The following is a 26,999-nucleotide window of genomic DNA, read 5'->3' on the forward strand; positions in this document are numbered from 1 at the left end:
GTAAATTGGCACATAAATATCTTCTTATGTAGAGAGTTAGTATTTAAATAACTTATACAATATTCTTCTTGGATTCATTGAACTCTAGGCTAATTTTATCAACTTGTGGTGTAGGCAAAAACCTGACTTTTGTCCCCAGACTATTTTGTACTTTCATTTTATCTCACATATTCTATGATCTTTTTGTTACAATGATCAAGTAGGTCCCTATTGCTTATTTTAGGAATAAAGTCCGCATTTCTTTACATGGCATTCGTAAGACTCCGTTTATGGCCACAAGTCTTGTTTCCTCGTTTTTTTTTACTTCCTGCCTCATAGTCAATTCCTAAATAGCACTGGTCAATTCCTAAATAGGATCAACTCTTTAATTTTTAATCTCTGGATCTCTGTCTTTACTACTAACAAAAATTCCACAACCCTTTTGCAAAAGCTGCCTAAATCTTACCCAACAATCAAGGTGATGAGGGAACAGAAGGAAATCTGAGGACAAAGCACAAACTGACACCCTTCAAACCCCTTACCCCAATTCCTGGGTGGGATATGTGTGACCTTCCTCCAGGAAACTCCCAACTGTCCTACAATTAATGCTTTGCTAGAGGGAAAAACAACTTTAGCTTGATAAAAACGAGGCCTCCAGTATCCAGAGAGTTCTTTAACATCTGAAGTCCTTGGGGACATCTCCCTTTTCCTAACCTCCCCCAAATCCCAAGTATATAATCAGCCATTCCTCACAACCTCAGTGCTGCAGCTCTTTCTGCCCATGGGTCCTGTTTCTGTGCTTTAATAAAATCTCTTTTTTGCACCAAAGATGTCTCAATAATTCTTTCTCGGCTGTCAGTTCCAGATCTTATCAACCTTCCAAAGCTACATCAAAGGCATGTGAAACATACTTTACAAAGCTCCTATCAGTCCTGACCTGCCTCTTTAGAAAAACTTTTTAAATATTCTCATGATGTTGATAATGTACTCTATGGACCACAGATATTTGTCACATGAGGAATCTACTGGAATCATTCAGTAATGTGTTTATTCTCTAAATACTGTTTATTAACTCTACCATTCTAGGCACTAGAAAAGACACTCTGCCTTTAAGCAACTCGCAATCTGGCAGTCTACAAGCTATTCAGGTGCAAGGATAACTTCTATGTTCATGTCCAACAGAGTAAATAACTTTGTATTTCAAACATAAAATGTGGCCAACAAATGGTTGCTGATTGAAACTCATGTGATAAAATAAATCCTAGCTCAAGCATTAGGAGATTATCATATTAATATACTAAGGAGAATTTGCATTTTTTAAAAACAATGAGCTCAAAGAGGTCCCCAAGCATCCTTCAGTGATGTTTTGGGAAGATGAGTTTTCTTTGAGCTTCTCAAATTACAGAAAATAGCTGAATGCCTATTTCATGCATCCATCATACTCATAGGGGATGTATTACTATAGATCCATATGGGAAGGCAGAGATAACATTACTCTGTATCTGGACATAGTCTTAGAACATAGCAAACACTGATAGAATGTAAAAGTGTGGAGGACCACTGGGCAAAACTGAAAAGGAACTACCATTTTCTTCAGAAGTATTGACACAGGCAGGAATAGACACCTTGACAAAAGCTGCAAATTATTGTTTCAATAAAGGACTACCATATTTTGGAATTAAGAATTTTTGCCCTATCTGTCAACTGAAGACTCATTCTTTTAATAGAAGATTTAGCTGATAAATCATAAAGCAGCAATATCTGTGAACTATGAGATTCATTTGTAATAGCCATTTAATGGACTACACTCCCTGCGAAGAAATTGAAGTCTCTGCTTGGACAGCTACTCTTCATTCTTTTCTACAAACAAGGCAAGCAATTTTCAAGGTGACAAATAACCAACATTTAGAAAAATGTAATACTATGCTACAAAACCTAATGGCAGCAAACCTCAAAAGACTTAGAAATTTGGTTTGACTGAGATAAATATCCAAAGGACCACCTGCCTATCAGAAGCCTTTCTGGAGCTAAGTTCCCCTCCCTCCTCCAGGACTCCCTAAGGGGCTCCTTTATCTTCTTTCTGGCAATCTCCTTCTCCACCCTCCTTCACCAGCTTTCCAACAGGGCTCTTCAAAGAGCCATAATAAGTCCCTCCCACCTCATGACTCACAGTCTTGCTCCAGGCTTTAGGCCAAACAGCCCTGGCAATCTCTCTGGATATCCTCAACTGGGTATCACTAGAGCTTTACTTTAAAAAAAAAAAAAAAGATAAAATATTAAAAACGCAGTAATTAGGGGAAACCATAAGTATGATCTTCCCCAAAATGGTGCTTATGAAGCTGAGTACGTGGGATCAATTTCCATGTGCTTTAGGCCAATTCAGTTTCTACTGGACCAAGACTGACCAAGAAGCTCAGATGTCACATAGGAGGAAGGGGAGGAGGGAGGTGGAAGAATGGGAAATTTCAAAGGGGTAGCAGTAACTCCTGTGTAACTGTGTAGCAGTAACTCTGTGTCTACAGGGAAGCTTGCCCTTCAGTGATAGATTTTTCTCTGCCTTTGTTCTGGAATTCTTTCCCACAAAACTTAATTGGGGGGGGGGTCATTGAAAAGTAACATTTCTTTCCAATATTGCTCTTAAAATATTGACATAGAAGGTTCTTCTGCCAGTAGCAAATAGACAAAGTTTTAATGAAGGATTCAAAGGTACTGAACCAGATAAAAATGCTTACTGAGTTCTGCATTGCTTCATTTTATTTTTAAAATATCTTATATGCCAAGCATGTCTTTGGGGGGGGGGTGAAGAAAAAGAAAGGAAAAGGAAAGAGAAAATACTGCATCCTGAATCTCTTTTTAGGAAAACAATTTTAATAAGTACCTCTCTTTTTCTTTTTTTCTGAATTCTTGAAATCAAAAAACTTTTTTCCTGTTCAGGAAAAAGTTCATCCACCTAAAATGTAATTTTTCCAGCTAGCAAATTCTTGTGACAGATGAAAATATAAAACTAATTTACCATATGCAAAGAATACGTAAATTTAGGCTTTGTCAATGCCATTTTGTATCGGAATTCCATGAAAATTGATATCCTACCATTTTTTTTTTTTGGTTCATATCTAAACCGATAACTTTTCTACATTACATTGTCAGGAGTGAGTTGGACAGTTAGGTAGTCAGGGCTGGGGTCCACAGTGAGAAAATATGGAGTCAGGACAGCTAAAATAAGAAAGTACCAACACCCTGTTTTGCAGCTTAGACAGGACCACACTAGCATTCTGCGTTACAGCCTTTACAGCCTTTACATTATGCAAAATGCCCTAAAATAAGACAACTAACCACAAAGTGTCTGTTACTATCACAGGCAAGGGGCAGTTAAGACATAATGCCCCAGATGTCAGCAAAAAAGACCATCAGCCCATTGACTTTAACTTACTAGGTAGACAGAAACGTGACCAAAGTCCTGATTAGCAAGACTCAGCACATTCTGATTGCTTACAATAGTTCGGCAAAAGAGCTCATAAAAACCCCTAAACTTGGAAACCCCAAGGGCCTCCCTCCCATTCTGGGAGCTTTGTACTGAGCTTTGTATTGAGCTTTTGCTCAAAAAACTTTGCTTTTCTGCCCACCACTCTTCATCTGGTCCACAGCTTCATTCTTCAAAGTGCCATGACTAAGAACCACAGGCACTAAGAACAGAGAATTCCTGCAACATTATTCCATTTAATCCAGTTGGGCAAATATTTCTTAGGCACAAGCTTTCTCCTGGATTTGAGTTCCCTCACCATTCTGGTAATTGTCCTCTGAAACATGAGGTTGGATCCAGATTTCTTTATCTGCGAAGTGTGTGTGTATTCCATGACCCCCCATTGTCTCTTTCAGTTTTAAATTCTATGCAAACTCGAAGATTGTTGTGATTAAGTGAATAGGAGGCATGAACTCACTTTGAAACTATAAAAGGACATGTATATATGACTTAGAGACATGCAACATCATGCATTGATGCTTATATTTTTATGAATTGGTAACTTAGGGGATCTACCTTGATATCCATTTCAGAATGGGGCAGCATTTATCTTATGGGTCAACTGATAGCATCATAATATCAACATTTACTAACATTTACTTAAACTGCATGTACACATTTCACGTGGCCTGCTTCAGAAGAAGTCTGGGTGGTAGAAAAAAAAGTTCTTTCCTTAAGGGATACACGCTTGTTTTTTTTCCTGTACTTATTAATCTTAAATACCTTTTGTAAGAAAAAAAATTAATTAGTATTCTAATGAACCTTTTGGACAAATGATGGCATATTTCTTGTCTGTTATTTATTGTCCTCTCAAACATTTCAGAGTACCTTTATTAATGTCCATTTGAAAATGGCTGCAGGCTACACTGGCTGGGGCAATCCACAACAGACCTGTTTTCCAGATCTCCATTTCAGCTATTTGTCACGTGGCTACCTCAGAATGAGATGAATGTTACATTTATTTTTGCATCACAGCCTCGCTGTGGAAGAAAATTAAATGCAATTTATATGGTGATAAATGTACTGCTATTATGAAATGTGATATTTTTTAAAATGATATGCAACACAATAAGTCAACTATTCATGAATTAATGCAGACATTCGCTTGGAACTAAACAGAAGATAAAATAAGTCATGGTCAGGCTGCATTTTAATTGGTATTAGAAAACTTTCAGAGTTACTAATAAATTTTTCTTTAGAAAATGATAAAATTGCAGATACCAAATATAAGAGTGCATTTTTAAGAAATGAGCATTTTACATTTCCTCTTATAAAATAAATCATTAAACCAATATTGCATAGTGGCTACCATCAATGGCTCTTAAATCCGTCTGTTTAAGTTGAAATCTGTACTGCTATAGTGCTATTCCTTAGCTTACTTCTCTGTGCCTCTAGGTTAATTAAATGGTTCCTTTAAAGCACTCACTGAAGAACATGCCCTCAACAAAACTAATTGTGAGGTAATTATCTTCATGTTGCTCATTTAGAAAAACAATGCAAGAAAGATACTTGCATACATGTTCAGCTTAGCAAGTATGTAACACATTTTTGGTAATGGTTCTTAAGTGAATATGAACTTGTACTCCTTAGCAGAGCAATTCTGGCTTTATTTTCTTTATTATTTTCCAGCTTTATTAAAGTATAATTAACCAAAAAAATTGTATATATTTAAAGTATGCCACTTGATACTTTGAAATATGTATACATCAAGAAATAATCACCACAGTCGAGCGAAGTTTCTTTTTTGTGTGGTGAGAACATTTTATGACCTACCTAGTTAGCAAACATCAAGTATATATATATCAGCATTGTTAATTATATCTTAATTATAGTCACATTACTATACATTAAATCTCCAGAACTTATTCATCTTTCAGAACTGGAAATTTGTACCCCTTGACCAATACCTCCCCCTTTCCTTTCTCTAGCCCCTGACAATCCCCATTAAAACAGAGAAGAGTAAAAGTTAAATTTTTCTAACAAAATTTTATAAAAAACTATAGTCTTTAACTCATGTAGGTATTTAATAAATCCTTCCTAAATGTAATTATAACCCAGATCATGATGTTTGAAAGAGTATACATTAAGTATTCTACTGTGATGAATTATGATTGTGCCTGATTCGTATTAGTTGTTTTCAAGTATATTTGTTTAAAATTCATTCAAAAATTAGCTTCTTTCCTAAAAAATACTGTGAACATCTAACAAAACCCAGCGATCAGACTATGATACCTATAACTCAAATCACCTCATGATGGCATAAATAGAATCTTGGTAGTGGTTTCTGAGAAAATTTTAAAATTTAGAACAATGGTTTTAATGAGGAATATCTGATGTCTACCTATATCATTGGGATAGCCATCAGAGAATTACAAACAATACTCATAAGTATTCTAGGGGTGCCTGGGTGGCTCAGTGGATTAAAGCCTCTGCCTTCAGCTCATGTCATGATCCCAGGGTCCTGGGATCGAGCCCCACATCGGGCTCTCTGCTCAGTGGGGAGCCTGCTTCCTCCTCTCTCTCTGCCTGCCTCTTTGTCTACTTGTGATCTCTACCTGTCAAATAAATAAATAAATAAAATCTTAAAAAAAAATAAGTATTCTAGAAAGTCCATGTTGATTACTTAAATGTCATAAAATAATGATTTTCATGTAATGAGCATTCTGTTTCCAACATTGTACCAGGAGATAGAGAGAAAGAAAGAAAGATAGATGGATAATCACTTCATCACATAGTTCTGACCTCACACTTCTGTTTCATGGAAAATATGATCCACTGCTTTACTGAGAATTTATTTTAATATAATAGTTTAAGCAACAAATGTTTTTATTTCCAGTAGATCTAAAATATAACTGATATGTGGTCTTGACCTGATACTGATACTGTAGCCTGATCATAATATGGCAGTTAAATAAATTCAAAATCCATTGAGCATATAACAATCCACTGCCATAGAGGACAGGGCTTGGTGCTAGGGATACGGAGAAAAGGAGAACCTGGGATCAGTGTCCCCAGGAGCTTAAAACTGGAATAGCAAGGTAGGGCAAAGACACACATACACATAAATTATACAAGACATAACATCATGAGTTATGAGAAAGGAAAGAAAATTCTTTCTTTTGGGAAGAAAGTCATAACCATGTTACAGAGGTAAAAGAATCTCAAAGGCTTAATTAGGAGGCAGTTTGTGAGCTAAGCCTTGACAGGATGATTTTAATAGACTTTTTAAAATATTAATCTCTACAACAGAATTTCACTTATCCCACTATTCAATAAATATTTATTGGGCATCTTCTGTTAAGTATGTGGTTCTCATTGAGGATAAAAATATGAATAAGTATTTATCAGGAAATGCAAGAGAGATAAATAAGTAAACAGATCATAATACAATGTAGCCAGTGGAGATGATGAAGTACTTTCACTACCTGGGACAAAGAAGAACTGAAGATTAAGAAAGCCTTTGCTTCTCAGGGGGAGGGGCCTGGGTGGCTCAGTCATTAAGCATCTGCCTTCAGCTCAGGTCATGATCTCAGGGTTCATTGGGCTCCCTGCTCAGCAGGAAGCCTGCTTCTCCTTCTCCCATTCCCTCTCCTTGTGTTCCCTCTCTCACTTTGTCTCTCTCTGTCAAATAAAATAATAAAATATTTTTTTTAAAAAGTCTTTTGGGGAAGAAGTGATGAATGAGCCAACTTTTGTTAAGACAAGTAGGTATTATAGAACTCAGTCAGGGGAAGTTCTGGGAGGTGGTAATGGGTTTAGTATTTTTGTGTTCAGTCATCAAAAACTGTAAGTTACTTATACCTTACCAAGTAAAAAACTCTTGAGCTAAGAGAAAACATAAAAAATCTTAAGAAATGTTGTTAGTTTCATATGACTGGAAAGCAAAGTGGTTAGTAAAAGTGGTCAAAGAAGGTGTGAATTGTAAGAATGGGCCAGACATGAGCAGAGTTGTGTTCTAATAAGATTCCTCTAGAAGCAGAAGGAGAATGAATTGTTGGAAGAGGTCATGTTGTGAGACTAGCATAAGGAAAACAAGTTACAAAGAAAAAACAATACAGATGAGAACTGATAAGGTTCTTTACTAGATCAGTGGGGATATGGTTGGAAATAAGTGAATGACTGCAGAGACATGAAAGGCATTCCAGTGAAACCTGGTGATTAGGTGTTGGTAGCAATGTAAAAAAAAGTCAATAATGGTGGCTAGTCTATTCTGATTGAATGATTAATGCCATTTGCTGGGATTAAAAGAAAGAAGTATATCCAAGAGGAATAATAAATTTATAATCTTACAAACTGAAAAACATCTTGTCTATTAGAAAAATATAGCACCAAAATAAAAGTAAATTTCAGATTTATAGGTTTATTCTATTACTCAACTGTACCTAATCTATGGCTTAAAATAAAGCATGGAAAACAGGCCTGATGTAGACCTGATCACATTTTGTATAGTCAATAATGTCTTTTTTTTTAAAGATTTTATTCATTTATTTGATAGAGAGATAGATCACAAGTGGGGGGGGAGGGGCAGGAAGCAGACTCCCTGCTGAGCAGAGAGTCTGATGTGGGACTTGATCCCAGGACCCTGAGATCATGACCAGAGCCGAAGGCAGAGGCTTACCCACTGAGCCACCCAGGTGCCCCAGTAACCACTCTTATAAGGATATTAAGGCATAAAGCCAGGAATGAAGACCCAAATGAGGCAGTAATCACCATCTATGTAAGGTACTACAAGAATATATGGGTATGAATAAAATCCCCATAAGATTGGGTTTAGCAAAAAAAAGACACAAAATATTTGAAAAGAGTCAAGGAAGGAGACTTTATTAATTGAGTGGCAAGAGGGAGGAGGAGAATCAGGAAAGACTGGTACTAATGTGCTTAAGAAAGAGTTTAAAGAAGGACAAGTGGTCCATTGAATCAAATGCTATGGAGAGGTCAAACAAGATGAACACTGAAAATGTTTTCTTAGATTTAGCTACAAAGAGCCCACTAGTATTTATATTTATCTTTGAAAATTCAAAAATAATACTATAAATTATTTGTGGTTCCATACACATGTAGTAAAAGTATAAGAGCATTGTCAGGAAATCCCTTACCAACTCTCAGATATAGACTAATTCAAGGGCAGAACTGCAGCATTGCTCCTCTCCATGCAACCATTTGCACTACATTTTACAAAAATAGTGCCCTAGGAGGTGAGCTACATAATGATCCTGCTCTGGGGAAATAGCAACTGAACTAGCAATTAGTAAGGGAAGTAGGCTTCAAATATATCTGTAGCTTTAAAACAACTGGAAGCAAAACGGCAATAATTAACATTTGTTAAATATGACTGGTGGTTACATGGCTACTTGTTACATTATTCCCTGTACTATCTATATATTTGAAATATTTAAATAATTTTTTTAAAAAGGCATTTTAACACCTGCCTGGCTTCTCCCAACTTTGCCTCATGTGTTTTTTCCCTTTGCTGATTTGCTCTGTATCTTTTCATTGTAAAAAATTATAGCCATGAGGGCCTCTACATACTGAGTCCTGTGAGTACTCCTAGCAAATCATTGGACTTGGGGATGGTCTCTAGAATCTCCTGACTCAGGTTCAATGCACCTTCAACTGAAAAAGTCTCTGAGGGAATTTGAATGAATTGAATGAAGATATGCAGCCTGGGCTAACAAATCTACTGGCAGCCAGCAAGAAAAAGCAGATTCCTAGTTCATGGTACAGACTCTTCAAGTTAATTGATAAGATGCTGCCATTGACCGACAGCATTGAAAGTCCAGTGAGTCTTGATTAATTTGATTCCAGTGTACCTCAGCTTAGTGATTCCAGACCATAAAACAAGGATACTAAAGGACAACTAGCATATTTTTGAGAAAGTGGTATAGGGCCTTTTAACAGACATGGAGCTTCTGATCAGATGAAAAAACTGATACGCATATTCAATTTCTTAATTATCTTCTCAACTTGTTATAGATTTTGAATTCAGATGAATCTAAGAACAAACCCCAAATCAATCACTAATCTTTTATATTTATGGCATCTTGGAAAGTGACTTAACCTCTGAGTTTCAGCTTGCTTATCTGTGAAATGACTTACCAATAGTACAAATAACAGAATACAAAATTAAATAACAGGTACAAAATGGCACAGAATTTGATATATAATATGCACTCAACAAATACTGTTCATACATGATTTTGCATGTATCATTGTGTACTGTATCTTCTGCATTCTGAGTTAAGACGGCAGAAGAGGGGGCAGTGTTCAAAATTTCAAGGCATTAATCAAGACCAAAGATGTTTCTGAGAACTCAAGAGTAGGAAAAAATGAACAGGAGAATAAGCCTTAAGGGACTTTGGAAACTACACACACACAAGCCTTATACTCCATGACAAAAAGTGACTTATGTAACCATTAATACATAAATATAAATAAATTAAAATAAAATAAAAATAAAACTTGGAAATTTCTTAAATCTTTGTTCACTTCAGCTGGAAATTCATATTTACTAACATATATGGTATTTTTAAAGTTAACTCTTTAATATATATTATTTTTTTAAATCACACTGTGGTCTTAATTTCATTGAAAAGTTAAATTCCTTTGGATTAAAAATGCTATTTAAAAACTATCCTCTAACCATTGTACTGTGTGGTAAGAATCTTATTCTTATTGTGGTTTTGATTTGTATTTCCCTGATGCCGAGTGATATGGAGCACTTTTTCATGTGTCTCTTAATCTCACAAAACAAACTGGGGGTTGCTGGGGGGAGGTGGGATTGGGAGAGGGGGAGCGGGCTATGGACATTGGGGAGGGGAGGCGAACCATAAGAGACTATGGACTCTGAAAAACAACCTGAGGGTTTTGAAGGGTCAGGGGTGGGAGGTTGGGGGAACAGGTGGTGGGTGATGGGGAGGGCACGTTTTGCATGGAGCACTGGGTGTTGTGCAAAAAGAATGAATACTGTTACGCTGAAAAAATTAATAAAAAGGGGAAAAAAAAAAGAAAAAAAAAGAATCTTATTCTTTGTGGCTAGGCTGCATCTTTTAAAGAAATCAAAATTATGATAGAACTGTTGCTAAAATTCTATTACATGAGTGATACAGTATATAATGATCGCATTCCAAAACTAAACTGGATTACCTAATGAATTGAGAGTATTGAATATGCCTATCTAACTTGCCCTATCAGTAAGTAAAATTTCCAAGCCATCTAGTCTTTAAAATGAATACATTTCCTCTTTTAATAATGGCCATCTCTAAATATCAGGGAGTACAGCATATGCTTAGTTGTAGCATTGTGCTTTTCAAGACAATGATATTTATTTAGCAAAAATTTAATTCTGTGATTTACTAGAATTAAATTACTACTTAGGAACAGGAACAATATTAATATACAGTTTTCATTAAGTTGCTAATTTATTTAACATTACTTAACTCTCTAGTGAGTACACATTCTATAAAAAAACAGAATTCTGAAGTAATATAATTGCCAAATATTCCCTACAGTATAAGAATTGCACACATTCTTTCACACTGATTTGTAATGGCATTACAGCAAAAGGCTAAGAACTCATGCATTAGCTTACTTTTTTTTTCTTATGATAAAATTAAAGATACAGGTATAAATGAAAGACTTGATATTTCTACAACTGTGTATTTGTTTTTTGTGAAAATAGATTAAAATAGCCTAGCCATCTTGTTATTTTTGTCCCTAAAATCATGTAGAGATTTTAGTTATTGAGATACAAAAGAAATCAATATGCAAAAGGTTATGGTGCTCTCATACAGACAGACATAGAAAATACTGTGTTAAAGCAATAAATAAATTTATGCTTGTGTGCATGGTAAGATAAGGATCTAATCTGGAGTCTTTCTAAATTGCTCTTTATTAGCACACTATAGAATGATGTCAAACTAAAGGCTCCTGTACAGCAAAAGAAACCATCACCAAGGGAAAAGGCAACATATGAAATAAGAAAAAATATTTGGAAATCATGTGATAAAGGGTTAATATCCAAAATATATAAGAAACACATATAACTCAAGAGCAAAAAAACAAACAGTCCTATTAAACAATGGTCAGAGAAGCCAAATAGTTCATTTTTCCAAAGACATACAAATGGCAAAAGATTGCATGAAAAAATAGAATATCACTATTCAGGAAAATGCAAATCAAACCCCATGGTGGGTTAGAATGACTACTATCGAAAGACAAGAAACAAAAGTATCAGTTAATGTAAAGAAAAGGGAACCCTTGTACACTGTTTGTGGAATGTAAATTGGTGCAGCCACTATGTAAAGCAGAATGACATTTCCTCAGAAAAACTGAAGGTAGAACTACCATATAATTCAGCAATCTTAGTTCTATGTATATATCCAAAGGAAATGAAATCAGTAACTCAAAGAGATATCTGTGCTCTCATGTTCACTGCAGCATTATTCACAATAGCCAAGATGTATAAACAACCCAAATATCTGACATGGATGAATAAGGAAGATGTGATATAGATAGATACATAGATAGATAGATAGAGATAGAGATATAAAGATATAGATACATAAACACACATATATATAAATATTATTTAGCCATAAAAAAGGAAATATATTTGCAAAAGCATGGATGGACCTTGAGGGCATTATGCTAAGTAAAATAAGCCAGACAGAGGAAGACAAATACTGTATGATCTCACTTATATGTGGAATCATTAAAATACACACACACACACACACACACACATACACACAACTCATAGAAATGGAAAGTAGAAGAGTAGTTCCCATGGGCTTAGGTGTGGGGAAATGGGAAGATGTTGGTTAAAGGGGACAAACTTCCAGTTATAAGATGAATATGTTGGGAACTCTAATGTATAGCACAGTGATTATACTTAACAATATCATATTATATACTTGAAAGAAAGAATTGGTAATTATGTGAGGTGACAGAGGTATTAACTAACCATACTGTTGTAATCATTTCACAATCTATCAGTGTATCAAATCAACATGTTTTATGCCTTAAGTTTATACAATGGTATATGTTGTGTTATATCTCACCCAACTGAAAAAAAGTAAAGAAAATTTTTGCTTACACATCACTCAAAAAATAATTTTTATTTGGTCATTGCCTTTTAATGTCATTTGCCAATATCTGTTTCATATTTGTTACAACATTACAGTGTGTGTGTGTGTGTGTATACCCATACACATATATGTTTGTGTATATATGTCTGTATATACAGACAGAGTCTACTATGTATGTTGAGAATATATTCCTAGTTTACTGTTTTCTTTAAAATTTGGTCTATCATCTTGCCCACGCCCACCATGGCCACCATTCAGCGGCAGGTAGGAAGACGGCACTTCAGGAAGAACAAAGGCCCTAAACGAATACATAAAGGAAGAAGGAATGGGAATGGCTCCGCGAAAAGTAGGTGTGATGGACAACCAGATTGTATCATCTCTTCCGATGGGAAAAACCTCATCAGAAAAACTAAGAACACTTTGAAAACAACACAATTTTCATGTAATCTGGGACAGAAGTTTGAAGAAAATACAGCAGATGGCAGAAAAACTCAGACTGTCTACAACTTCACAAACAGCACATTGGTTTAACATCAGGAATGGGATGGGAAAGAAAGCACAGTACCAAAAAAATTGGAAGATAGAAAATTAGTGGTGGAATGTGTCATTAATATCGTCTCCTGTACTTGTGTCTTTGAAAAAAGCTGAGTAAAAATTCCATCATCATTTTGGACAGGAATTAGCTGTGATGAGCAAGCTCAATTCGATGTGCAAATCTCCATAGTGCTTTTTTTTTTTTTTTTTTTTACTGTGTTCAATTACCTTCAACACAATCATTTTACATACAACTATTTCAAAGTGTTGATTTAAATACAGTCATCCCTTTGGTTAGTAAATAAATGTGTTTGTGCTAAAAAAATTTAAAAATCAAATTTGGTCTATTATAACTTCTGTAGGCAAAAGATATTTAAAGAACCAATTTTTAAATACTTTCCTTTTTGACTCATGCCATTACCTTGAAATATTTATCTATATCATCTTTCAGTATACTGTTAATATAATATATACAATGTAAATTATAAACAGATACAGACAAACGCACATATGGTTTTTAATCTGTCTAAAATGTATTTGGTTTATGCTATGAGATAAAAATTTAATGACTATAAAATCTAGTCAGATGGAGGATATATTTGTAAAACTTTTCAGCAGGTTTTTAACGTCTTAAATGAAAATGTTTATCTCTTGCCTTTACGTGAAGGGCAACATCTTGGCTGGTCATAGGTAACATACTGTTTTCCTCAAATTCTGTGAACACTTTAAAATTTTCTTCTGTCATAAAAATCTGAAGCTAGCCCAAAGTTTATACTCTTGTGGCCAGTTTTTGTTTGTTTCTATTTTTTTTTTCTGATCCTGGCTAGGTGATTCATAAGAATATTTTATACTTTTGAAGTTCATATTACAAGGATGTGTCTAGATGTCTCTTTTCTTATTAATTTTATCTGAAGTATGGCACGCCCTTCAGTGAGTCCTTTCTTTGTAACTGAAGACATTTTTCAATTATGCTGTAAATAATTACTTGTATTCTAACAGCCTTGGCCTCTCTCATGAGAACGCCTGCCTGTAATTCTTAGTTTGCATTTCCTTCCTATTTTCTCCCATATCTATAGGATGCTTTCTCATTACTTTTATTTATTTCTTTTCTCTCTGTATTTTGGGAGACAATCATAAGCCTATCCCCCCAAAATGAGATTAAATGAAATCACATTTGTCAACAGTTTTAAATACTGGCTTTTCTATTTGAATCACTTGTGAAGTTTAATAGTAATAATAATAATAAAGATGGCTAGGCTTAGGGCTATGACATTGCACAATTCATGAGACATTCTATTCTCTGCTGGTAGTGATTGCTGGAGTTGTGCAGTGATGTAGAACTGCCTAAGCCCCACTCTAGACCAATTAAATCAGAATATGGGTGTGGCATAAAGTGTTGATGTTTAAAATTTTTCCTCCAGTTGATCCTAGTGTGCGGCCATGATTAGGAAGTTATGATTAGGCATATGCATAGGGCTTAGCGCATGTTCTGAAATACACAGTGCTCAGTGCATGTTAAACATCCATAGCTTCAGCATCTGCATATGCATCATCATTTAATTATCCACAGTATCAATTTAATTCTTTAGCAGAGATTTTACTCTACTTTTACTGTTTCATATATATATATTTTTTTATTCCTTCCTTAGTGTCTGTCTGCCTCATGTTCTCATCTTTTGGCTCTCTGTCCTTGTTTCGTGAAGACCATGCCTTGTTTATCCTATCAAGGATGTCAAGAAATTTTCTAAACTTATTTTCTAATTAGATGCTATTTTCAAAAATAAGAGCTCTACCCAGGCTCAGTTTTGCTAATGGACAAGATGTATGGCTTGGTCCCATAGATTGCTAAGAATGTCTCATCAAGTATCCAGCTGGAATGTGAACCAGCATGAACAGATTCTCAAGCATTATTCTGTTGAGTTAGAGAGAGCTTTTCTCTTATCATCTCTCTCTGGTTCTCTGATTGTTTGAAGAGATAGAGTATGCTCCACAACATGTACTGAAGTCAGAAGTATTCCAAACTCCATCCATTTTCTTTATCATTTACCAAATATTTACAAAGTCCTACTCCATGCTAGGTAATGTCCTAGGTGCTAGTGAATACAGGGGTGAACAAGCTAGAGCTTACATGTTACTGCTGGAAGGAGATAATAATTATCTACATGAATAATATAATTTCAAATAGTGTTATTACACATCAGGAAAGAAAATAGGGCAGTATAAAAAGGGACTGAAGAGGAGCAACATTTACTTGCTGGAAATATACCTATTGGGATGCCATGTGCCACTACCAATACTTCTGTTCTGATATTTCTTAAGATGTGGTAAGTTGTCATATAGGTATGGAGGAGAAGTTCTATGATAGTAGTCATATACTTTTTAAGTATAAAAAGACACTTGCTGAAGATACAGAGGGCCAAGACCTCTGTACCAAAAAGCAGAGAATGCAAATGTCTCCCCACTTTCCTTTAAAGTACTGGAGCTTGTTCTATTCTAAGTTAGTAACTATTTATTAATTACCAACTAGTTCTCGCTTCAGTCCAAAATGTTAAATTTGCCCAAGACTGACAATAGTTTTACAGTCAAATTTAGTTGGGAAATTATTATGTTCTTTTTTTCTCCATGTTAAAGGGAATTTTATGGGAAATTGAAGATAGCAACATCTATCCAAATTGGACCGACATGCTTAAACAGTTCACTTTCTTTCTTCACTCTAGGTCAGAAGCTCTATAAAACAATTCTTTGCATATGTTGCAAGGCCTTCAAGCTCTTCAGCCCACCCTTCTTTCGTACTCATTTTTAATATCAGTGTGTCTCTAGTTTCAGTCCCCATTGCATTGTACCTGCTCCTGGCCATGCCTTCCAGATGGATGTTTTAATCAAATTGTCCCTTGGCTTTTCATTCTAGCTTCATGCCTGGACATTGTCCTTCATTTATTCCATGATCACACAGTGTGTCACCTGCCAATCAATCCTTCCTGACTCCCTTACTCAAGCCAGATTTCGTGCAGTTGATTTAGTCAGGCACCAGGATTCCACCAGCTCTTCAGAAGAGTTCAGATGACAAGCCAGGTTAAGCCAAAGGTCCCATTTAAATATTTCAACTAATGGCTTTTACTTAGTGGTTCATACCTTGGCTGTTGCCAAGTAAAATGTTTAGATATTGAAAATATAGCCAAGAACAAGCCATACAGGTCTCTGTTCAAATGGAAGTAACAGTAAGTGGAGAAACAGACAACTATTTCTATTCAACTAATTTCTAAATCAACTAAAAATTTCAAAATGGTATGATAAACATGGTGATTGGAAAAATGCAGTGTTACCTAAGATCAGACACCCATCCTATATTTGAGTTGTATGGAAACTAAACTAGGATCTGATGGGTGAGTTAATTAGGAGTGAGCAAAGAAAAAAAATATGGGAGGGAAGGAATTTTCTAGAAGCACTAACCTTTAATCATGAGCATGCCAGGTAATGAGAACAGCAAAACTTTGCTGGGCAGACAGTTGGTTAGAGCTTGGACAGAAAAATCTTCATCAGTTCTTAGTGTACAGGTTGGGCAAGAAGACTTCATTATCCTGATGTGATGGAGGCCTCCTTCATGTATTAGAATTATTGTTAATGTATTCATTCAGCAATTATATCTACTATTTCAATACAGAACATGATTTTGGGTTACAATACCAACTGTGGGAGGTATGATGTCTTCTCTCACGGATTTCACTCCTGCCGTGCATGCAGTGAGGTCTACTTATAGGCTCTTTGGTTCCAGTGACCTCTCTAAAGTCAATCTGGTGGAACAAATCCACAGGTAGATAAGTCAAGAATAAAATAAAATATGCAGGAAGAAAAGAGTGCAGGATATTTTTTAAAAGGAACTTATAAATAGCAGCACCTGGGTGCCTCAGACAGTTAGGTGTCCAACTTTTGACTTCAGCTCGGGTCATGACCTCATGGGTTGAGACAGAGCCCTATGTAGGGCTCCTCGTTCAGCAGGATTCTGCCTGAAGACTCTCCCCCTGTCCCTCCTCCATTCCCTCTGTCTCTTTCTCAAGTAAATAAATCTTTAAAAAAAAGAAAAGAAAAGGACTTAAAAACAAAAGGGAAGAAGGGAACTGAAATAAGGGAAAGAAGGAAACTGTGACAAAACAGAAATAATATGTCTATGATGGAGAAAGCAAAGGTCCATGAAAAGCTTTCTCAAGTATAAAAGGCTGTCCATCTTTGATATTATGGCCTTTCTAAATTAGGTTTTGAATACCTAGTATGCCTAGCTCAATGCCCTGTGCATATCATTCCATGAAAAATATTTTATGGAATGAATTAAAGAAAATAAGCAGTGAGGGCATTCTTTGAGTGCTTAGGGACTCACTTTCAATGAAAATTTTGCATGAATCTCACTGCTACCATAATAACTACCTGCTGTCAAACCAACATTCCAATGCTACCTTTTGCCTTTAATTCGACTGCAAGTTTTAAGACCTTAATCAACTTTTCAGCCTGGAAACTTCAAGAAAATCACTCAGACAACTGTAACCACTGTGCCCATTAGTTAAGAAATGGCTTTGGGACACCTGGGTAGCTCAGTGGTTTGAGGCCTCTGCCTTCAGCTCAGGTCATGATCCCAGGGTCCTGGGATAGAGCCCCACATTTGGGCTCCTCTCTCTCTGCCTGCCTCTCTGTCTACTTGTGATCTCTATCTGCCAAATAAATAAATAGAATCTTAAAAAAAAAAAAAGGAAGAAAGAAAGAAAAAAGAAATGGCTTATTACTGCAGCTAAAATCACAGTTATCTTCTCTGGGAAAAAATTCTTTTTTAGCAGATGAACAAATAGGTAGAAAATGTGTCCAATGGATATCCTGTATTATATATTAATTTCAATTTAAATCACAAAATTTTTATTGAGCACTTACTAACTACAGGATATTTAAGATTAAAGATTACATGCTTAATGCTCAATAGAAACTATGGAGTTTAAAAACACAAGCTGTAACTCCTGTCCTTAAATAGGTTATGATCTTATTGTACAAGGGAAAATAAATGGCCTCTTTATAAATTTAAAATTAGGAGAATGTGTCATAAGAGAATTGAAAAATACATACAAAAGAAGGAATAAATTATATCAGACTGGGGATCAAGAAAGTCTTTACTGAAAAGATGACACTGGAGGTGGTCTCAGAATATTATCAGAATTAAAAAAAAAAATAGGATGCCGGGTGGCTCAATCAGTTAAGAGGCTGCCTTCAGCTCAGGTCATTATCCCAGGATCCTGGGCTCGAGCCCTGCATTGGGCTCCTTGCTCAGCCGGGAACCTGCTTCTCTCTCTGCCTGCTGCTCCCCCTGCTCGTTCATTCTCTCTCTCTCTAGTTCTAACACATAAATAAAATCTTTTCAAAAAGAATTTAAAAAAATAAAGATCACACACTATTCTAGGTTGAAGAAACAGCATAACTCAAGGCACAGCGGCAGAAATTTGTGTGTTCAGGAAAAAGTCTAGTTCATATGGAGCGCTAAGTAACACAAAAGCAGCAGTGGGAGAATCAGACCATGCTGTGGAGGAACATGAATGTTTTCAGGAAAATCCACACACAAGTTTATAAATAATGGAGCAATTATATTTGTTGTAAAAGAGAGGACACCATAAGAGCTTTTTATTAGGAAGATTATACACAGTAGTACATAGGATGGATGATAGCAGGGACAGACTGGAATTTAGAATCAAATATAACAGACAAAAAAAAAAAAAAAACAATACAAGTTGAGCTTCGAGGGGTCCTAATGAGTTGGCACTCTCTTTTCTTTGGCCAACTTCTTAATCAACAAATTAATAAAGGAGATGGCAGACAAGTATAAAAAGTATTGAAGGTCATGGCTTAGGGATGTTGCAGCAACAGACTTCCTAACATGGAACCCCAGCATATTATAGACTTAGCCACTACAAACCGACCCACAAAATTTGGGGTATAAAGGAGGAAAGCAGAGAGGAAAGAAGAGGAGGGGGTTAAAGTAAATGCCAGGGCCCTTACTCCTAACACACCAGGAGAAGAGAGAGTGAAGGGCCAGACAGAGGTCTAGAGTGGTATCATGGAGGACCTCTCCTTATGGGAAGTTGGCAAAGGGTTCCCCATCTGCAACAGAAGGGTTTCCATTTTATTGGGGGGAAAATGATCCTGACATTTACTACTTGCAAAAACTCCCTAAGCACTTTACTAATATTGTCTTATCTAATACTCAAGAAACCCTTGGGTATAGGTGCTATTATTATTTCCATCTTACAAGGTTGAAAATGACAAGTAAATTGAGCAAGATGGCACAGCTCATGTGGCAGATCCCAAACCTAATGCCATATGGTTCCAGAATCCTCTCCCTAACTGCCATCCCAGGAGATGTCAGGAGAGGGCTCTAGAAAATGCTTACTCCTCAGGGTGCAGTTCCAGGACAGAGAACTGAGAAGGAGTCAAGGAACTAGAACAGAGATTTGTGAGGGAAACCAACTGAAAAAAAACACCTCCTGCAGAGTCTTATCATGAAGACTCAGAACAGTTTCAGGATACTGGTGAGGTAAAAGCTTGGCTAGAGACACAGAAAAGAATAAATATGAAGAAGTGGAAGTAACAAGAATACATTTTCAAGAAAGTAGCATTTGAAGGAAAGGAGAGTTACAGTATGACAGCTTATGAGAACTGGAAAGTTGAGCAAAGATGTTTTGGGTAGTTTGTTATAGTATCTGAGAATGTTTATAAGAAGACACTTCCAGTGGAGAAGGACAATTTGAAGATGTAAATGAGAGGAAACAAATACAGGGGCTTAGGTTCCAGAAGAGGCAAGAAGAAATGAGACCGAGAAACAATATATCTTAAAATCAGAGGCATCTCTGGTGGAAAGACACAGAGTCCTTTGAAGACAGAAAAACAGAAGAGTTTTAATGAGGTATACCTCAAACACAAATTAGAGAAATCACTCAGGATTTGACAAGGGTAGATTGAGTGCTGAAGGCTTGAATCTAGGGGGAATTGCCACGGTTCTCCTTGGAAATGAGATAGGGAACAAAAAACAATAAACAATAACCAAAAGATTGCTGAGAAGTGACAACCAACTGAGGCACGCTAGTGTGGATGCGTGATGGAAGTTTTCTGACATGGTTTAAGTAATATATAGTGACCAAAAAGCAATTCATAACATTTTAAACCTATGACTTTTCTTGTGTTTGAAGCATATAAACCGATTCAAGTCCTTTTGGACAAACCTATTATGAGCCTAATGCTTTGGGGGCTAAATGACCACCCACCTACACACACACACACACACACATACACACACACACACACAAAATAAAGAACTGAATCCATTATTTTACTAATTCAAGCCACTCAAACCCCCAAAAAACAAACCCAATATTTTAGATCAAAATATATTTTTGTACTGAAAAAAGGCCAAATACCTCTTTCAATACAGGGAAAACTGAGAAAAGGTGTGCTTAAACTTCCAAGTCTTATACCAGAGAACAGCAATAGATGCTGTGCGTGGAACAAATAATTATTCTATGCTATTTCAGAAAGGAAATCCTAGTTTTGCTGAGCCTTAAATCAGACCTTATTCTCTTCATTCTACTACTGCTTCAGTACTGTTTTTCTTTATAATGTTTCTTTTAAACATCCTAATTTTTAAATAAACTCCATTGTTTAGAAAAATATGATTAATACTGTGTCTCTAGGTCAGTAAAATGAAAGAGACTTCAAGTGTCTGGTTATTAGCCACTGTCTGCAGTTTTATTCCACGGGAAAGTGGGAGGGAGAATGAAGGGTGAAAGGTGGAACAAGGGAACTTGACATTTACAGAATGCCTATAATTCGCTGATATTATATTGTAATAAAATGCTTTCAGCCTGTGTATTGAAACCCATTCATAAGTCATAAAATCAACATGATGGCCATGAACCAAGCTTTTAAAAAGTGAAACAGAATAAAATAAAATGAAACTCTGTACAACACATATGCTAAGAAAAAGTTTAGAGAAATTTTGTATCAGTTATATAGAAATACACACATACATAGCTATCTGTGAACCCCAGGTCATGATATAAAATGTATTTTTTTGCTATGGATTATGGTCAAACAGCTCCAAAGTCATCAGGTTCATGTTTTGGGCTAGCAAGAATTCATTTTACTTTTCCCAGCATCCAAATTTCCTTTTGAGGTCTTGAGATAGAAATTCCTAGATCAGCCTCCTGATATGGAAGCTGAGAGAAGCCAAATCAGCCAACAGAATACTCCTTCCTGAGACTTAGAATCTTGAGCAGGTGATACAAAGATAAAAAGTGTAAATAGTTGGCACACACCTTTTCTAGTGGTGCCATCCAGACCTGTTTAGGTTAGTGGTTGCTGTGGTTCCTATTGCCGTAGTTTCTGCCCGTTGCTGCCCATTCTCTAGCTTCTTATCAATATTTTAAGTCCTGGCTTTCTTCTGATAAATCCTTTGTGCTCATTAGCTGGAATCAATTTTTGTTATTCTAACTGAAGTACACTACACTTATATATTGGCTCAGTTAAGCCTCAAACTATTCTATGATGTAGGTATTATTTTTATTTTACTGATGAGAAAAGTAAGATTCATGGTGATCTGGCAATTTTGTCAAAGGTCATCTTGCAGGTATGATATTCAGACCAGGTCACTGTGACTTAAAGTTTATCCTCTTTCTATTAAATAATGCACACTGAGCTGAAAATAGCAAACACTGATATATTTCATATGCAAAATAATTTTATGCAGAAGATTTGTCAGAGAATAGTTTTTGTTTTATTTGAGTGAATCAAAATCAAAGTTTTCCATTAACTTCAAAATAAATTCAACAGTCTTGAGATCTTACAGAAAGTTTTAAGATTATGCATGTTGAGAAAAAATATAGCTTAGACTGCTTTGCTGATATTTCCATTGATTTTAAGAAAGAAAGGTCTATTATCATATGAGTTGCATCCCATTAGCAATAAACCAGAGTTCTGGAACTCTCAAGATCTATCAAATGAAGGTGAACATTCAGAAATTATCCTAAGAAATTTATCAGTGTCAACAAATAAGAGATAGACTGGATAATTCATCAACATTATAAATTCAGCTCCTCCATTCCTCTAAATCTCCTCCCCAAACACACACACATGCACAAACACACACTCAATCATTTATTCCTGTTAAGCCTTTTTGTTATCACCCTTCCACACACACTCTATAGTACAGTCTCTCATCTTCTCAGCTTACATTATCTAAGGCTTTTAGTCTTAAGTCAAACTTCAATTTCCTCAAATCTATGTTCTCCATTGCTACCAGAGCAGAGCATGATTATCTACCATTCATGCTTGAAACTTCTCATGGGCTTTCTATTATTTAAAGAATAAATTATAATATCTTTTCTTTAATACATATTAGTATTCATCGATATTCATCAATATTTTAAAGCTTGGAGTTTCCCAAACACATTATATGTAGTTTTTAATATCATGTTGTTTTAACTATATGAAATGCCCTCTTTCAAACTGCCCCCCTGGAAAAATCCTATTGATCCTTAAAACCCCACATTTGATGTCACCTCTTCCAGGAAGTCTTCCCAATATTTTCTAATACCATTGGAGAGTTAATCACACTCTCCTTTCTTATCTCTACTTTTTGTATATATCGTCTGTTCTTATTTATTTATTCAACCATTATTTTACCGAGGCACTATTCTAGACTCTGAGGTTATACCAGTTGAGTAAAACAGACAAAAATATCTAAATTCATAAGGCAAAACAATCAATAAGAAAAGCAAGTAAAATATATCAAAAGTAAGGCAGATATAACTTCTCAGGAAAGAAAAGAAAGAAGTACCAGTGATAGGGGGTGACACTTCTGTGAGGGTAGTTAGGGCAAGTTATACTGAGCTGCCTTTGAATTAGAACAAAATTTGAATTAGAACAAAAAGCAGGAGGTGGTGTGAGCCTTGGGAATGTCTGAGGAAGAGCTTTCCAAGCAGAGGGAACTATAAATGCAAAGGTGCCTTGTAGGATTGTGCTGGGCGAAATCAACAAAGAGTGACTGGCATCAGGGTTAAAAGATACAGCCAAAGGAGACCGGGTCATGGAGGATTTGGGCATGAGCTTTGAATGAGATGGGAAGCCATGCAGAGGATCAAAGTGGATAAAAGATATTTTCCGAGTTGATTTCTAAGTTCACTCTGCACAAATTCTGCCCTGGATTCATCTAAATACCCAATCAAATGCTGAGACCAGATCAGACAGACAACATGTCTTTACTTTCATGTGATGCTTATGAACAACTGTGAAAACAGAGCATCTGCTGATTTTGGCCTAAGGTAGTTTCCAACTAACACCTGCCAGATATATACAGTGAGTCTGTCCTTCACTTCTACTATTTGAATATTAGGTCGCAAATAATTCAAAGAAGAATAGTGTATGATCTACTTTCTCTACAGCTGTCCATTTGTGAACATGTCAGTCACATCTGAACATAAAATTAATGCAAGGACAAACATAAAAGGACTCTGAGGTTAGACAAGCTAATTAGAAAACTAATTTGGAAGTTATTTTACTGGTTATTTAGTGAAATCAGCCAATTAAAAGTAGAGTTGATATTTAAGATATCCTATTGTGGGGAGGTAAAAGACAGAAGTGCCAAAACATATGTTTACAGTTTTAATGTAGACGATTCTGTGATCATTTAAATGGTCCTATTTGGAAAGACATGCCTACTATATTTGCTACTTAAACTTATCATATATTCTTCCAGTGATCTTGTTTTTAAGGCTGAAAATTAAGGAAATTCACACTAGTACTTCATTAATCAAATGACTACATCTGAACTAAAAAATAAAATGTTAGAAACCCCAAGTTCTTTAAGACACTTGTCTTCCTAAAATAGTCCCATCTGTCACCTTAGAGCCAAAAAAAAGCACAGGAAATTGTGGTATGCCTTTCCTCACCTTTACATAATAATGTCATAGTTCTCACTAATATATTTCCAGTAATATGTTCCTTAACTTTATCAGCTACATAACTTATGCCACTGTAACTGCACAGAAAAGGTAAGCAAAATTTATATGGACTGTACACTAAGGTGAGCTCTGGACCCAAGTAGGCTCAGTCCTGGCTTCATGATACATGTGTAATGTTTGTCAAGTTATTTAACCCCTCTATGACTCAGTTTTCTCTCTGTTAAAAGAGGCTAACAAGTTATTATGTCAGTTAAATGGATGGTAAGTAAAATGCTTAGAACAGGGCCTAGAACAATACAAGAGCTCAACATAATGTTAAACATATCAAAAATATGTAGGAAACTCTGGGGATACCAAAATACCTGTGTATTTTGTATACCTGTATATTGTGCATACCTGTGTATAGCAAATGTGCATATAAAGTCTTCAACATCTAAAACAATTTACATAAATACATTGAAACCTCTATATGCCTCCCTCTACTATATTTATCACCAATCCAATTTACCTATCTCAGCAGTTAATTTATGTAGCTTTCCTCATATCTTTACAACTCTTCATTCATGAGGCCTATGTTCTTTCACCAGCAGAGCCTTTCAGAAATGGAAGCAGCCACACTGCTATGGGTTACCCTATAAGAAGCAGAGGGAGAAAAGGAAGGGAGAGAGGGAGGCAGGGAGCAAAGAAGGAAGCCTTTATTAAGCAACAGCTCTTGTCTGGAGACCTAGTGCTTCACCGGAACAAAGGATCTATTTCCTTCCTAATTCTTTTTTTTTTTTTTTTTTTTTTTTGAAAGACAGAAATTACAAGTAGGCAGAGAGGCAGGCAGAGAGAGGAGGAAGCAGACTCCCTGCCAAGCAGAGAGCCCGATGCGGGGCTCGATCCCAGGACCCTGGGATCATGACCTGAGCCGAAGGCAGAGGCTTTAACTCACTGAGCCACCCAGGCGCCCCTCCTTCCTAATTCTTAAGACCCAATGTCCAACAAAAGAGTCTCATACGGTTCTTTTCTTCTTTGTACAGCAACTAAGAGCAGGATGACTCTCTAAAAGGTACATTGCTTTCATTATACATATATAAATATATGTACATATTTATATATGTAATGCACATTATATATTATTATTTATGATATATTTTCTATATTATGATTATTGTATATAGTACATAGTATTATATAATGTATATAGTAGACAGAAATATATATAATATAATAATATAATATAATATAATATATACACATACGTATCTCTTAAGCTGCTTTAACACTTCTAAAGTACTGGGTACTTTAGTACTTTAGTACTTCTAAAGTACTGATACTTCTAAAGTAATGGACCACCTACTCTTAGAATTGTTTCATTTACACTTTCCTAAAAACTGCTTCTCTCCATGCAATCATTGGGCTACAGTGAACCTGGTGGTCCAAGACCCTTGCCAGATATAAAGAGGCAGGTGATCCAAAGCCATAACAAAGAGCCTCTCTTCTTGAAGAATTTAGACTTGGGGCTTAGAAAGATATTTTTTTTTAACCCTTACTGGAAGACTGATCTTATACCATGTAAATGTAGGTGCTTATTTACAATCATGTGTTCTACCATGAGAGCTGAAGGAGAAGAGGAAGCTGGTCCATGGAGGGAGAGGAAAGTATTCTGCAGAGGGTTAGTGATGGGAAAATATCCTATTGACATTTATATGCCTGGCACTAGCTACTTTTCTGATACCTAGATGTAGTCTTTACCTGATTATAAATTCATCTTTTTCACATAAGTTAGTTCAAATCTGTTTCTGTAATTTATAACCAAAAGAGTCTTTATTATTATGTCCAGTTTAATCAAAGGACAACATACATAAAATACCATTGTGTTTCATGTATTGAGTATACAAAGTGAAAAAATATGGTTCTGGCATTTTTGATGTTGCACTGATCAAGAAATAAGTGTAAAACACAAGTTGTGGTAGAACATGGTAAAACGGACCTATCTGTGGAATGTATTCTAGGTATAGCTATTAATAAGCAATATTTAACACTTGATTTCTCAACCTAATTATTCCTTTGATCTCATCTTTGCTGAGAAGTACATCCATAGACCGACTCCCACAGATTATCAGCTCCATCTTCCAAAGCTATTTCACAGAGGCATCTTTCTCACCTGGATGGTGAGCTTCCTGTTGAGCCTTGCCCCTCCACCAAAGCCTGATCTAGGAATTCTACTGCCTTTCCAAGGCAAAGAATCTGTCAACAAAGCTATTGCTCTCAGCTAGAGCAAACTACTTTGGCACAGTCACCTGAGCAGCAAGTACAAACCATATGTTGTGGAGTTGTTGAAGGCAAATTAGTCCATACACCAGTGATAGAGTATATTTCCTAATAACCGAGAATTTTCTCCTGGAATGTTATGGAATAAGATTCCAAGCACAAAGAGACTGTCCTATTTATTTGTTCTTGTTGTTGTGCATCTGAATATTTGTAGAATTTAAGAAGTATAAACGTAATTCAGCTAAATGTTTCTAATAGCAGGAACTTTAGGGGATTAAGAAAAGTTGAGCCATGAAAACACAATTCAATGAGGACACTATATCTTGTTATATTATATCACTAAGATAAATATTCGCAAGTCACATCTTTCGAAGGCACCAAGACCCTAAATATCAGACAGTTGAAGAAGAAAGTTCTATCTTATAAGATTTATACATTTGGCTTATAGCTATTAGAAAAGCATTTTTTCCTTATATGTTTTTCAATTATATTTTACTTCTAACTATAATGACTAATTACCATATGAATATTAATCTCAAGACTCTAAAATGTAGATATTCTGGGAAAATGAATGCACTCACTATACATTTGTGACAGCAAGACAGAGGTTTTGAATATTTCACCATGCTCTATGATCTTGCT

The 26,999-nt window shown here is 35.8% G+C and overlaps 1 protein-coding gene and 1 pseudogene across 3 annotated transcripts in view; one reads left to right on the forward strand and one right to left on the reverse strand.

Annotated features, from left to right (window-relative positions):
• Window positions 1-26,999, reverse strand: part of GRM1 (glutamate metabotropic receptor 1) — a 440,097-nt gene that overhangs the window by 179,505 nt on the left and 233,593 nt on the right. The gene's annotated exons all lie outside the window — the stretch shown is intronic.
• On the forward strand, window positions 12,829-13,233 carry LOC123941532 (annotated as a pseudogene).

This window comes from Meles meles, chromosome 5 (genome assembly GCF_922984935.1).
Source record: "Meles meles chromosome 5, mMelMel3.1 paternal haplotype, whole genome shotgun sequence".
NCBI classification, from domain to species: Eukaryota; Metazoa; Chordata; class Mammalia; order Carnivora; family Mustelidae; genus Meles; species Meles meles.